This window comes from Panthera leo, chromosome D1, assembly GCF_018350215.1.
Source record: "Panthera leo isolate Ple1 chromosome D1, P.leo_Ple1_pat1.1, whole genome shotgun sequence".
Classification (NCBI taxonomy): Eukaryota; Metazoa; Chordata; class Mammalia; order Carnivora; family Felidae; genus Panthera; species Panthera leo.
Window position 1 is genome coordinate 21,001,892 of NC_056688.1, and position 12,653 is coordinate 21,014,544.

Consider the following 12,653-nt stretch of genomic DNA (forward strand, 5'->3'; position numbering starts at 1 on the left):
TTCTTCTCATATATGGAGCTCTGTCCCTACCAAAAGCAAAGAAAGTTCAACATTTACTGAGATCATATTGTGACAACTTTGTTTTCACTGAATGGAAACGCAAGATGTAAATTGTCATGTAAATGTTACATGACATTTTTGCTTTACGTGGGGCTTTGAGGGGGGTTATCCACTTCCTTATTGCTTTACCCAAATCAACCAAATAGAGAAGAGGGGTAAATTGGGTATTGTTTTCTGTAGAATTAGAAAAGTTATACCCAAACCAGCAACTTTGGCACGCTCTCCCATGGATGAGCTTTGATCCAAGCATCTCTCTTTCTTTTTTTCTCTCTAACCATCCCCCTACCCCACAACCCCCGCAAAATACACACACACACAACCACACACTGCCATATATACAGATTCAGTCTCTTTGATCATCAGAGAATTTCCACTCTAAATATACATTTATAAAGAAAGCTTCATCCATAATGGCTGAGAAAGCTGCCTTCCTAAAATTCCCTGGTCAGCAGCCAGCTGATGTGTTAGGGAAGAACTCCTAGGATTTAGCATCTCAGTGAACCAGTTCATCTGTCCTACAGTAAACCATGATCATACTCTCCTCATCCTATGTGAAATCTGACACCGAACTAATTCAGTCAGTAATGGTCAGAGTACTATCACTTTCCTCACCTCCTCTTATCCTATATTTATTTCTATTTATAAATTTTTATTATATCTCCCTCTAGGCAATCAATCATCCTCCTTCTGAATTGTAATCAAGTCATCTCAGAATATATTTTGAGCTTCCATGAAGAATTAGATCTGCTTACTTAGAAGGACCAAATGGCATGTTTGAGGTTTGAGTTCCAGAACTGAACGTTGATACTCACTATAAAACAGACACCAATGCTCTTTGAAAAATAAAGGAAAATATGTAGTCTGAAATCATTTTTATTATTTCTAGGATTTCTATTATTCCAGGGCTCAGACTGTAAGTTCCTTCCTTCTTTCCTTCCTTCCTTCCCCTTTATTCCTCCCTCCCTTCCTTCTTCTTTCTTTCTTTCTTTCTTTCTTTCTTTCTTTCTTTCTTTCTTTCTTTCTTTCTTTCTTTCTTCTTTCATGATCTGAAGGTCTTCCAAATTATATATTCAAAGAGAAAACAAATAGTCATGAAGAAAGGAAGAGAAATCTGGTTGGACACCTGGGCCTCTCTGGTAGAAAAGATAGAAATCTTTACTGATTTCTAAGGTGCTTCTGGTATATACAGTCATGTCAGTAATGTGTTTCTATTTTGGTGTATATGATAAAAACAGAATTTTCTATTGTTTCAACTCAGAGTTGTAATGCTAAGGTTTACAGAGAAAGCCCTTTATTGACTGTGATTTTATAAAATTTTGAGTATTTTATAAAACTGTACAAAGTTGGCCTGGCAGCCATGACTAATCAATATAAGCCAAAGCTGAAGAACAATAAAAACAAAATGATAAACATAAATACGTCATAATCACCCCACAATTCCCAATGATGGAAAGCGCTAAGTTTTGCCAATTTTTGCTGCTTACCAATTTACAGCTAAGGTTTGGATCATGAGGCAAAATTCAACATTAAAAGAAACTCTCAGTCTTTAATGAGTAGGATGTTTCTTCTTCTTGCATATGTGAAACCACAAAAAACAAGCCAGAGAAACAAACATTTTAAACAACAGAGCTTAAAATTGATTTGATATCTCAGGAGATACTGCCTTCACCCTTGAGTCCTCATGGATGAAGATAATGCTTCCCCATTATGATAAACACTCAGAATTCTTTTCCAAATTCCTTGAAGTTGGTTTTATATATGACGGGCCACCATTCCAGAAAGCATTTTATTTTGCTCAAAATTAATTTCCAAAATAAATAACAATGACACTCTGGGTGTGAGAATTCTTTGCCCTGGGAATGTTTTGTTTTGTTCTTTTCTCTGATTTCTTCCTTAAATTCAAAGGTAGAAAATATGGGCTTTAGTCCCCAAAGAGACAATTCTCTGGTGAGGCTCGTAGTCTCCTTGATGAATTTTTTACTTTCTAGTCATTATGACCAGTATGAACAGGAGCTCTGGAGTTTGCTCCAGGGATGATCTGAGTACTACTCACACTAGATAAACATCTTACTAATTAAACTTTCTCCCTCCATGGCTTGGCAGGCTGTGCAGGTTTCTAGTCCAGAATGGATGATGCTACCTCACCTTGTCTGAGTCAGAGATTTTCTCTCTTTTCAGGGTCTCCTGCCTTTGTATCTTCTTAGAATATATTCACATTTTCTGTGAAAGTGGGTTTTTTAAAATCTTGAATTAATATAACTCAAGAGAGGGAAAATACACTTTTCTTCTAGAATTCATGTATGTCTTAGTTATCAGGAAAAGGGCTTTGTGAAACCAAGAAAACCTGATCTAACACAGCAGAAGCCCACAGCACTGTTGGTTTGGGGGAAAGAAAATTCTAGCCTTACTAGCCTTTTGCCGAGAGAAGTGTTCACCTGTATGACTCTATAGGATGGATTTTGAGGAATTGAAGCTTTCCACATTAATATTTCTATCAATTAGCCTATCATAGTACACAATTTTCTCACGTGGGCTATCCATTTAGAATGAGGCGTATATGTATAATCAAGGTAAAATCATAATGCTGTCTTGAATGGCTACTTCAGGAATTATTTGCAATTTAACTCCAGTTCATATATTTCAAAATGCTGCTATAAAATACATGATAACAATTTTGGTAATTTAAACTCTTACCCAATTTCTTTTATATACTCTTACGAAAGCTATTAACTTCCATTTTGTTCTCTTTGATTATATAGACTCATGTCATCTTCATAACATAGGAATTTTCTTTTCCTTTCCAAAAGTAGACACCCATTAATTTTCTCTCCTATATTAGCACTTTGGCCCAAACCCCTATTGTTGCCCAGCTAGTGTTCAGGGATTACTTAGCAAAGTGTGTTAAGAATACTGCACAACTTGCTCTCTCCCTTTTTCCTTTAGGAGATAATGACATTTGCTAACTTTCATCCTCTTCAGGAACAAGAAAGGAGTGATTCAGCTTTTTAGCCTTTTATTTCACTAAAACCCAGTGGCGTTCTAGGTAATGAATGAGCCAGAACTTGAAACCATCAAGAATTCTGTGCTGATTGTTGTTTGCACACGGGTAAAGGCAAGCTAAGGCCACCCATTCTTGGTCCCACATTCTTGGGACTTCTGGTAATATTTTAACAAAGACTAGAGAAGGGCGGAGCCCCATGCACTTGTGACAAACACAAGTTCATCATTGGGCCTGAACTTGTGCTACCAATGGACCACTTCTCCAACATCATTGTTCCTAAAAAATTGTTTTTGCTATTCAAGGTCTTTTATATGCCTGTGTAAATTTTAGAATCATACCAAAAAGGCCCACTGACAGTTTCATTAGAATTGCATTGAATCTATACATCAATTTGGGGGAACTGGCATCTTAACAATATCTGACCACGAATACTGGGTATCTCTTTTTTCTCAATAATGTTGTATAATTTCCATGTTCAGGTTCTAGCACATCTTTTGTCAGATTTATCACTATTTTTTATTTTGGCACTATTTAACATTTAAAAAAAATGTTTATTCATTTTTGAGAGACAGAGAGAGACAGAGCACGAGTGGGAGAGAGGCAGAGAGAGAGGGAGACACAGAATCCAAAGCAGGCTCCAGGCTCTGAGCTGTCAGCACAGAGCCTGATGGGGGGCTCGAATTCATGAACCATGAGATCTTGACCTGAGTCAAAGTCGAAAGTCACCCAGGCGCCCCTTCTTGATGTTAATTTAAATGGTAATTATTCATTGTGAATAAATAGAAATACAATTGATTTTTTATAATAGTTATATCCTACAACTTGGCTAAACTCATTCATTTGCTCTTATAGCTTTTTTAGATATTCCATCAGATTTTTTATATAGATAGATGATCATGTTGTCTACACATATAGATAGTTTACTTCTTCTTTATAATCTGGATGACTTTTATTTCTTTTTCTTACCTAATTGTCCTCTAGAAACTAATATAATGTTGAAGAGAAATGGTGAGTGTGGACTTCCTTGTCTTGGTCCTGATCTTAGGCAGAAGATGTTGCTTTTTAAAAATTAAGTATGATGGTAGGTGTAAGGTTTTTTGTAATTTTTTGTTTTTGTTTTTCTCTTTAATAAGTTGACCCTTCCATTCCTAATTTGCTGCAGTTTTTATCTGGGACGCATTTGGGGATTTGTCAAATGCATTTTCTGCATCTATTGTGATGATACTATAGTTTTCCTTTTTCAGTTTGTTAATATGGTGAAATATATTGCTTGAATTTTAATGTTAAACCAAACTTACATTCCTGGGATCAACCCCACCTGATCATGAGGTATAGTTATTTTTCATATATAAAGGACCTGATTTGATAAAATTTTGTTAAGAAGTTTTGCATCTGTTTCTAAAGGATATTAATCAGTAGCTCTGTTCTTGCAATGTCTTTAACTAGTTTTTGTATCAAAGTTAATGCTGGAATCATAGAATGTATAGGAAATCTTCTTAGTTCTTCAATTTTCTGAAAGACAAATTGGTATTCAGCAAGAGTATCTCTTTTCATATATCATGGTCCAGAACGTGCCTCCCAGCATAAGTCACATTTATTTTTCCTCTGTCAGAGATTATTACAGTCTTTTGCTGCCTGTTGTCCAATAGATGAAAATATCCATTTATATATTTTTTGGTCAAGTTCTATATTTATGGTGGGAGAATAAACCCAGTTCCTGTTATCATATCACAGGCCAGAATGAAAAACCTCTAATTAAACTGTTTTTATTTTTAATTTACTTAAAATCGCATAAAATTTTAAAATTGTATTTAATTTCTAATTTAGTCATTTGCTTGTGCTGTGAAATATAACTTATATAGATAAAAGTGCATAAACATAAATGTACAGTTTAAGTTTATTGTCAAGCAAACACGTATGTTACCACCGTCCAAGTTAAGAAGTTAAATGTTGCCAGCAACCTTGAAGCCTTCACAGGCCTTTGCTTGAAGCCAGCCCTCTCCCACTCAACTATTATGACATCTATAGTAATTCTGATTTCTTATTAATTTTGAAGTTAACTAGACAATAACTTTGCCTTTTTAAAATTTATATTTGTGGAACCATGTACTACTATTTAATGTCCATTTTCTATTATTTAAAATTGTGTTCCAGTGACATGTACATATAGATATACATCACTGTAAATTCATTCCTTATATTGATGTGTATTATTCCATTGTAAAGCATACTTTTGGTAGACATTTGTGTGTTCGCATTTTAGCTATTGAAAAAATTCTGCCTTGAATACTCATACATTATTTTGATCCACATGTGTATGGATTTCTATAGAGAACTCTCTGTCTTATGAGGAAAATATCTCTCACCTTACATGAAAATGATAAACTATTTTCTAAAGTGGTTCTATAAATTTTTTTTGGTTCTATAAATTTATACTCCCTTCGTGCAATGTGAAAGTTCCAGTAATTGATGATTTTGACATTTACTTTAAGCAAATTTCATTGCAATTTAAAATTTCATTTCCCTATTTCTTCAAGGGATGGAGCAGATTTTTTGCTGTTGTTTATTGGCTATTTGCATTTCTTTGGTGAAAACCGGTCAAGTCATTTGCCTGCTTTAATATTGGATTGCTTACTTTTACAATATACTTACTAAAAATAAAGTGAAATAAAGTAAAATAAAATAAAATAATAAAATATGTATTCTAGGAGTTCTTTACATATTTTTGAATCTGAGTCCTTATTAGTAATATGTGCTATAAATAACATCACTGACTTTCACTTTTTCTTTTTGGTTTTCTTTGTTAGTCTTTTAATGTTATTTTCAATTTGAAAGCAACAAAAATTGTCAATGTTTACTTTGTTGTTACTGGTTTCTATATCTGGGTCAGAAATACTTTCCCCAATTTAACTTGACAAGTTGCACTGTGTGCCTTACAAATTTGAATTTACGAAACCCTGGAATTGATTTGGTATACGGTATGTGGTAAGAGATTAAATTTATCTTTTCCTTATTGATCGAGTTGCATAATTTATTGAAAAAAAAATTTCTGCATGATCTTCTGTATCACCTTTGACTTAACGTCAGTTATCCATATATCCAGGAAGTATGTTTTCGTGTTCTCTCTTTTATTCCATTTGTCTATTTGTCTAACCTTACATCAACACACTGTTTCAGTTGCTTTAAGGAAAAATCATAAATAGACAGCTTGTAAACATGTTAAGCCTTAAGAGTTACTGGAAATGAATATTAAAAAATAGTTGGTTGTCAGTTGCTTATGAAATAATCTTTACAACTTTTGAAAACATTATTATGTAATGCTGGTAAAGTTGGCTGTCCTAAACACTACTGCCAACAAGGTACATAATTTGACAATAATCTTAAAAAAACACAATATTCATAATTTTTATAGCATTTCTATTTAGGTAAGCTTATTTTTGTAAAAAGTTTATTTATTTTGACAGACAGAGCATGAGCGGGGGAGGGGCAGAGAGAGAGAGAGGGAGAGAGAGAGAATCCCAAGCAGGCTTCCTGTTGTCAGCCCAGAGCCCGACATGAGCTCACGAACCCTGAGATTATGACCTGAGCTGAAGTCAAGAGTCAGACATTGAACTGACTGAGCCACCCAGGTGCCCTAGGTGAGCTTAGTTTTAATAAGGTCTCAAGTATAGATAACCGTATGAACTCAGAGTTTCATCACAGTGTACCTTGTATGTATACCTATCTACCTGCCTACCTGCTTTACTTGTTTTGGGAAGTACAAGGAAAACTGTTAATTTAAAAATAGAAATTAAAAGGTAGACTTGCAACACTGCATATGTGGTATGATTGGAAGCAGTTAAAAATATACCATAACCAGGGTGCCTGGGTGGCTCAGGCAGTTAAGCGTCCAACTTCAGCTCAGGTCATGATCTCGGGGTTCACAGGCTTGAGCCCCGTGTCGGGCTCTGTGCTGGCAGCTCAGAGCCTGGAGCCTGCTTCGGATTCTGTGTCTCTTTCTCGCTCCCTGACCTTCCCCCGCTTGTGTACACACTCACTCTCTCTCTCTCAGAAATAATCAATGAATAAACTTAAGAAAACTATACCATAACCGCGTGGTTCAGTGATTGGAAAGAAAACACTAAACTGTTAACATTGCTAATGTTAAAGTAGAGGAAGTACGGTGTATTGTCTTGCTTTTTTGAATATTGACCAAGTGGCGTATAAGATTGCAATGCTACTTTTACAATGAATATGTTATTATGAAATAATGAGATTTGTGATGGGGAAGAGGCATGAGGAAAGAGAGGAAGGCCTTAATTATTCCCTTTGCTCATTCATGCTCAGTACGTCTGAGTAGTGGGCCACTGGAGATACTGTCTCAAAAGGAACTCTCCCGTTTGCAAATATAAATCCAGAATTTCAGGACCAGACTGCATAGCAGGGCTGAGCGTGGAATCTATGTGTCTTGGGTTCAAGGCATCTTACGCTAAAATAGAATGTTAGCTTTAGGAACACATTCTTCTTGCCTAGAGGCCAGAAAAACGTCTCTATCATGTTAGATGGGTTTTCTATCAGCTAGCATGTGTCTAAAACTTTACCTGCTTCTATTTAACATATGTTCTTCTTTTATGACTCTTTCCATTCTCTGTGTCTTATTTCTACTTTGTACTTGTCCCGGTCATTTCCCCTGCTCAACTGAAGAAGGAGAATCACGGAACTTAAGAAAATTCTTATATGTGGCTGAGTTCAAAGACCCATTAGTAAGTCTGCACTGAAAGAAATGAAGGGGAGAAGGCAGAGAATGGTGTGTGCAGGGACAGTGGGATATTGAAGGGGATAGAATCTTTGTGAATTCTGCTTTACAGAGAGTATAAAAATTAGAAATTATCTCCACTTGCAACAGCTTATCAATATCAGCCCACTCTTTTATCGATAAGAGAACTTCCTTCAACAGGCATATTTTCATTCCTTCATTTAAGACGAAGGCTTAAAATGCAAATGTGGTGATAGTGCAACACAAAATTTATAAGAAGTTAATAATATAAAATTGTAGAAATTCAAGTTGGAAGAAAACATGTTGTCTGCTTTCCTTTGCAGCAGGAGAATAATTCCTCTGTTCATTTCCCCAAGAGATGAGCCTATAGATTCTGCTTAAAAATCTTCTGTGATGGGAATTCAGTACTTTTCCAAATGACTTTATGATTATGCAACATCTATCCTTAGAAATTTTTTTTTGGACTGATGTCACATTCTTTCTTGAGAATAGGTTTGGATGGAGAGGAGGCATTGAGTGCGGATTGCAGGGGAGGACTGAGAAGCATTTTGAAAGTGGATATAAGGTAATTTGTGAAATTTACACTTTTGCCTAGGGCAAAGCTTGGACCAGATATCTTTGTGAATTTGGTTGCTGATCTAGAAACAGAAGGGTTCAAATTAAAGGGAGAATTTATGCACTTCCAGCCTATAGAGAGATCTTTTAATTTTGTCAGTATATTTACATAATATGTGGATCTAATGAAAATAGCATTTTCCTGATCCGGGTGTCTCTCTCTTTTCTTTTTTAAAGAAAGACACTATTTAAAAATTTTTTTTTAATTTTTTTTTTTTTTTTTTTTGAGAGACACAGAGACAGAATGCGAGTGGGTTAAGGGCAGACAGAGAGGGAGACACAGAATCTGAAGCAGGCTCCAGGCTCCGAGCTGTCAGCGCGGAGCCCGACATGGGGCTCGAACTCACGAGCTGTGAGATCATGACCTGAGCTCAAGTCGGATGCTCAACCGACTGAGCCACCTAGGCGCCCTTAGAAAGACTTTATTTTTTTAGAGGAAATTTAGGTTCACAGCACAGCTGCATAGAAAACACAGAGATTTTCCATCTACCACAGTCCCCTGCACATGTACAGCCTGCTCGATTATCAAACATTCCCCACCAGGTGGTACATTTGTGAAGTGATAAACCTTTATAGTGACACATCTTGATTACTCAAAGCCCCTAGTTTACGCTGGGGTCCACACTCAGTTCTGTACATCCCATGGGTTTTGAAAATATATAATGACATCTATCCACCATTATAGTATCACACAGAGTATTTTCACTGCCCTAAAAATCTGTGCTCTACCTGTTCATCCCTTCCCTGTCCTCAAACCCTAGTGACCACTGACTTTTTTTTTTACTGTCTCCAGAATGTCACGTAATTAGAATTATACAGTATGTAGCCTTTTCAGCTTGGATTCTTCCACTTAGTAGTATGCATTTAAGATTCCTCCATATCTTCTTTTGAAGCTTATTTATTTTGAGAGAGGGAGAGAGAGAGAGAGAGCTTGCATGCAAATGAGCAGGGGAAGGGAAGAGAGAGAAGGAGAGAGGATCTCCAGCAGGCTCTGCACTGTCAGCATGGAGCCCGATGCGGGGATCCATCTCATGAACTGTGAGACCATGCCCTGAGCCTAAATCAAGAGTGGGGTGCTTAACTCACTGAGCCAACCAGGCGCCCCAGATTCCTCCACATCTTTACATGGCTTGATAGCTCATTTCTTTTTAGTGGTGAATAATATTCCAATTCTGGATATAGCATTATTTATTTACTCATTCACCTACTGAAGGACATCTTAGCTGTTTCCAAGTTTTGGCAATTATGACTAAAGCTTCTATAAACAACCATGTGCCGGGTTTTGTGTAGACATACATTTTCAACTCCTTTGAATAAATACCAATGAGAATGACTGCTGGATCATATGTTAAGAGTACATTTAGGGTTTTTTTTTTTTAATTTTTAAAGATCTTTTATTAATATTTGAGAGAGAAAGAGAGACAGAATGCAAGTGGGGGAGGAACAGAGAGAGAGAAGGAGACACAGAATCCAAAGCAGCCTCCAGGCTCTGAGCGGTCAGCACAGAGCCCAACATGGGACTCGAACCCACGAGCCATGAGATCATGACCTGAGCCGAAGTTGGACGCTCAAATGACTGAGCTACCCAGGAGCCCTGAGTACATTTCGTTTTGTAAAAAACTGCCAAACCGTCTTCTAAAGTGGCTGCACCAATTTACATGTCTATCAGAAATGAGGGAAAGTTCCTGTTGCTTCACATTCTTACCAGTATTGGGTGTTGCCAGTATTTTGGATTCTGGCCAATTCTAATAGGTTTGTAGTAATATCTCATTGTTGTTTTAATCTGCATTCTCCTGATGGCATATGATGCAAAACACCTTTTCATATGCTTATTTGACATCTGTACCTCTTCTTTGATGAGGCATCTATTAAGGTCTTTGGCCCAATTAATAATTGGGTTGTTGGTTTTCTTATTTTTGATTTTTTTTTTGATTTTTTTTTTTTAACGTTTATTTATTTTTGAGACAGAGAGAGACAGAGCATGAACGGGGGAGGGTCAGAGAGAGAGAGAGAAGGAGACACAGAATCGGAAACAGGCTCCAGGCTCTGAGCTGTCAGCACAGAGCCTGACTCGGGGCTCGAAGTCACTGACCGTGAGATCATGACCTGAGCCGAAGTCGGCCGCTTAACCGACTGAGCCACCCAGGTGCCCCTTATTTTTGATTTTTAACAGTCCTTCATATAATTCGGATGTTGACCCTTTATCAGATGTGTCTTTTGTAAAATATTTTCTCCCAGTCTGTGGTTACTCTTCTCATTATCTTGACAGTGCCCTTTTGCAAAACAGACTTTAAAAAAATGATAATGAAAGTTCAGCTTATCCTCGTTTTCTTTCATGGGTGGTACCTTTGGTTTTGTATCTAAAAGGTACACACCCAAGGTCATCCAGATTTTCTTCTATGTTATCTTCTAGAATTTAATAGTTTTGCATTTCACATTCATGTCCATGGTTCATTTTGAGTTAATTTTTGTCAAGGATATAAAGTCTGTGTCTAGATTTATTTGTTTGCATATGGATGCCCTCTTGTTCCAGATACATTCATTTAAAAGACCACCTTTTCTCCATTGTATTACCTTTGCTCCTTTTTCAAAGATCAGTTGACTATATTTATGTTTTCTCTGCTTTTTGAAATCTCACAGATCCTTTTTTTTTTAAATTTTTTTAAATGTTTTATTTACTTTTGAGACAGAGAGAGACAGAGCATGAGCAGGGGAGGGGCAGAGAGAGAGCAAGACACAGAATCCGAAGCAGGCTCCAGACTCTGAGCTGTCAGCACAGAGCCCGACGCGGGGCTCGAACTCACAAACCGCGAGATCATGACCTGAGCTGAAGTCAGACACTCAACGACTGAGCCACCCAGGCGCCCCCTCTCACAGATCCTTTTTTAAGCCCACTTTATATATTCATCACATCTGCTTTTGTTATAACCATAGTATCACCTACACTATCACCGTCTTATATGGATGAAATTAGTTGTTAAACTAATATTAAACATTTACCACTAAGTGCCAAGCACTGAGCTAAACATTTCATACTCACTATCTCATTCAATCCTCACAAAGACCTTATAAGGCAGACAATATTATGATTCATTACTCTTTTGCAGGAGATGAGGCCCAGAGATGTTAAGTAAATTGCTTATGACCCCAGCATTAGCAAGTGGTAGAGATAGAGTAAGGGTTATAAACCAATTTTATGTAACTCTAGATGAACTTTCACAGGGAGAATACTTTATTTTATTTATCTGTATATTTCTAGCATGTTGATAAAAAATGAATGTTTGTGAGATTAGATTGATTGCCATGGCCCAAGCTCAATGTTTAAATTGCACTCTGGGCTGCAAAAGAGTCTTTTTGTCTCTCTATTTTTGCTGGAATAAAAACCCATTCAAGTATTTGGAGCAGGACAAGCTTTCTACAGGGTCCTGGCTACAAAGATTGATTTCAAGAATGGTCTGAAGAGGTCCTGTTTCCTCTATTTCTCTACTCTTTCCAGAAATTCTACTTACTGAGATTTTTATCCATAACATAAGACTTGATCCTTGTGAAATGGAAATAATGTAGGAAACAGTAACAGATCAGCAATTTATAAACTGGTATGAATGGACTTATCAGATTATCTTCTATGAACAAGTATTGGTCACAGAGGGAAATCAGTTATATCCAATGACAGATATGGAAGCCTAACAAAAAATGGGACACAAGTGAACAGGAGATACTGTCCTTTTGAAAATATAACTGAGGGTTTTTTTTAAAGGTTTATCTACTGACATTAATTAATAAAGCTAAGTGATATTAATGTCATTGAAATTTAGATTGTGAGATCTGTAGTATAGAAATAAAGTCTAGCTGTAGAGAGATACATTTCTAGTGAGATGAAGTAGTTATTTCTATTATCTTCTGTTACCTAATGCCTTCTTCTAGATTCAGTCCAATTTTTGTATGTGTGTGGGTAAGTAATAAATATGAATTGTATACTTTTTCCTTGAATATAAACAGTGGAGAATGGAAAGAGTGTTGTGGAAAGTAATAATAGGCAAGTGTGTATCATTTCTATGTAGATTCACATTTTTATGTGCATATGTTTGGCCTATTTACCACAATTATGCACAGTTTGGCCTATTTACCACCAACTAATTATGACATCCTGATATTAAAATAAGATTGTCATCTGATGACAAATTTTCCATGGAGAAGAGGATTCTGAAACATGCCAGTTTG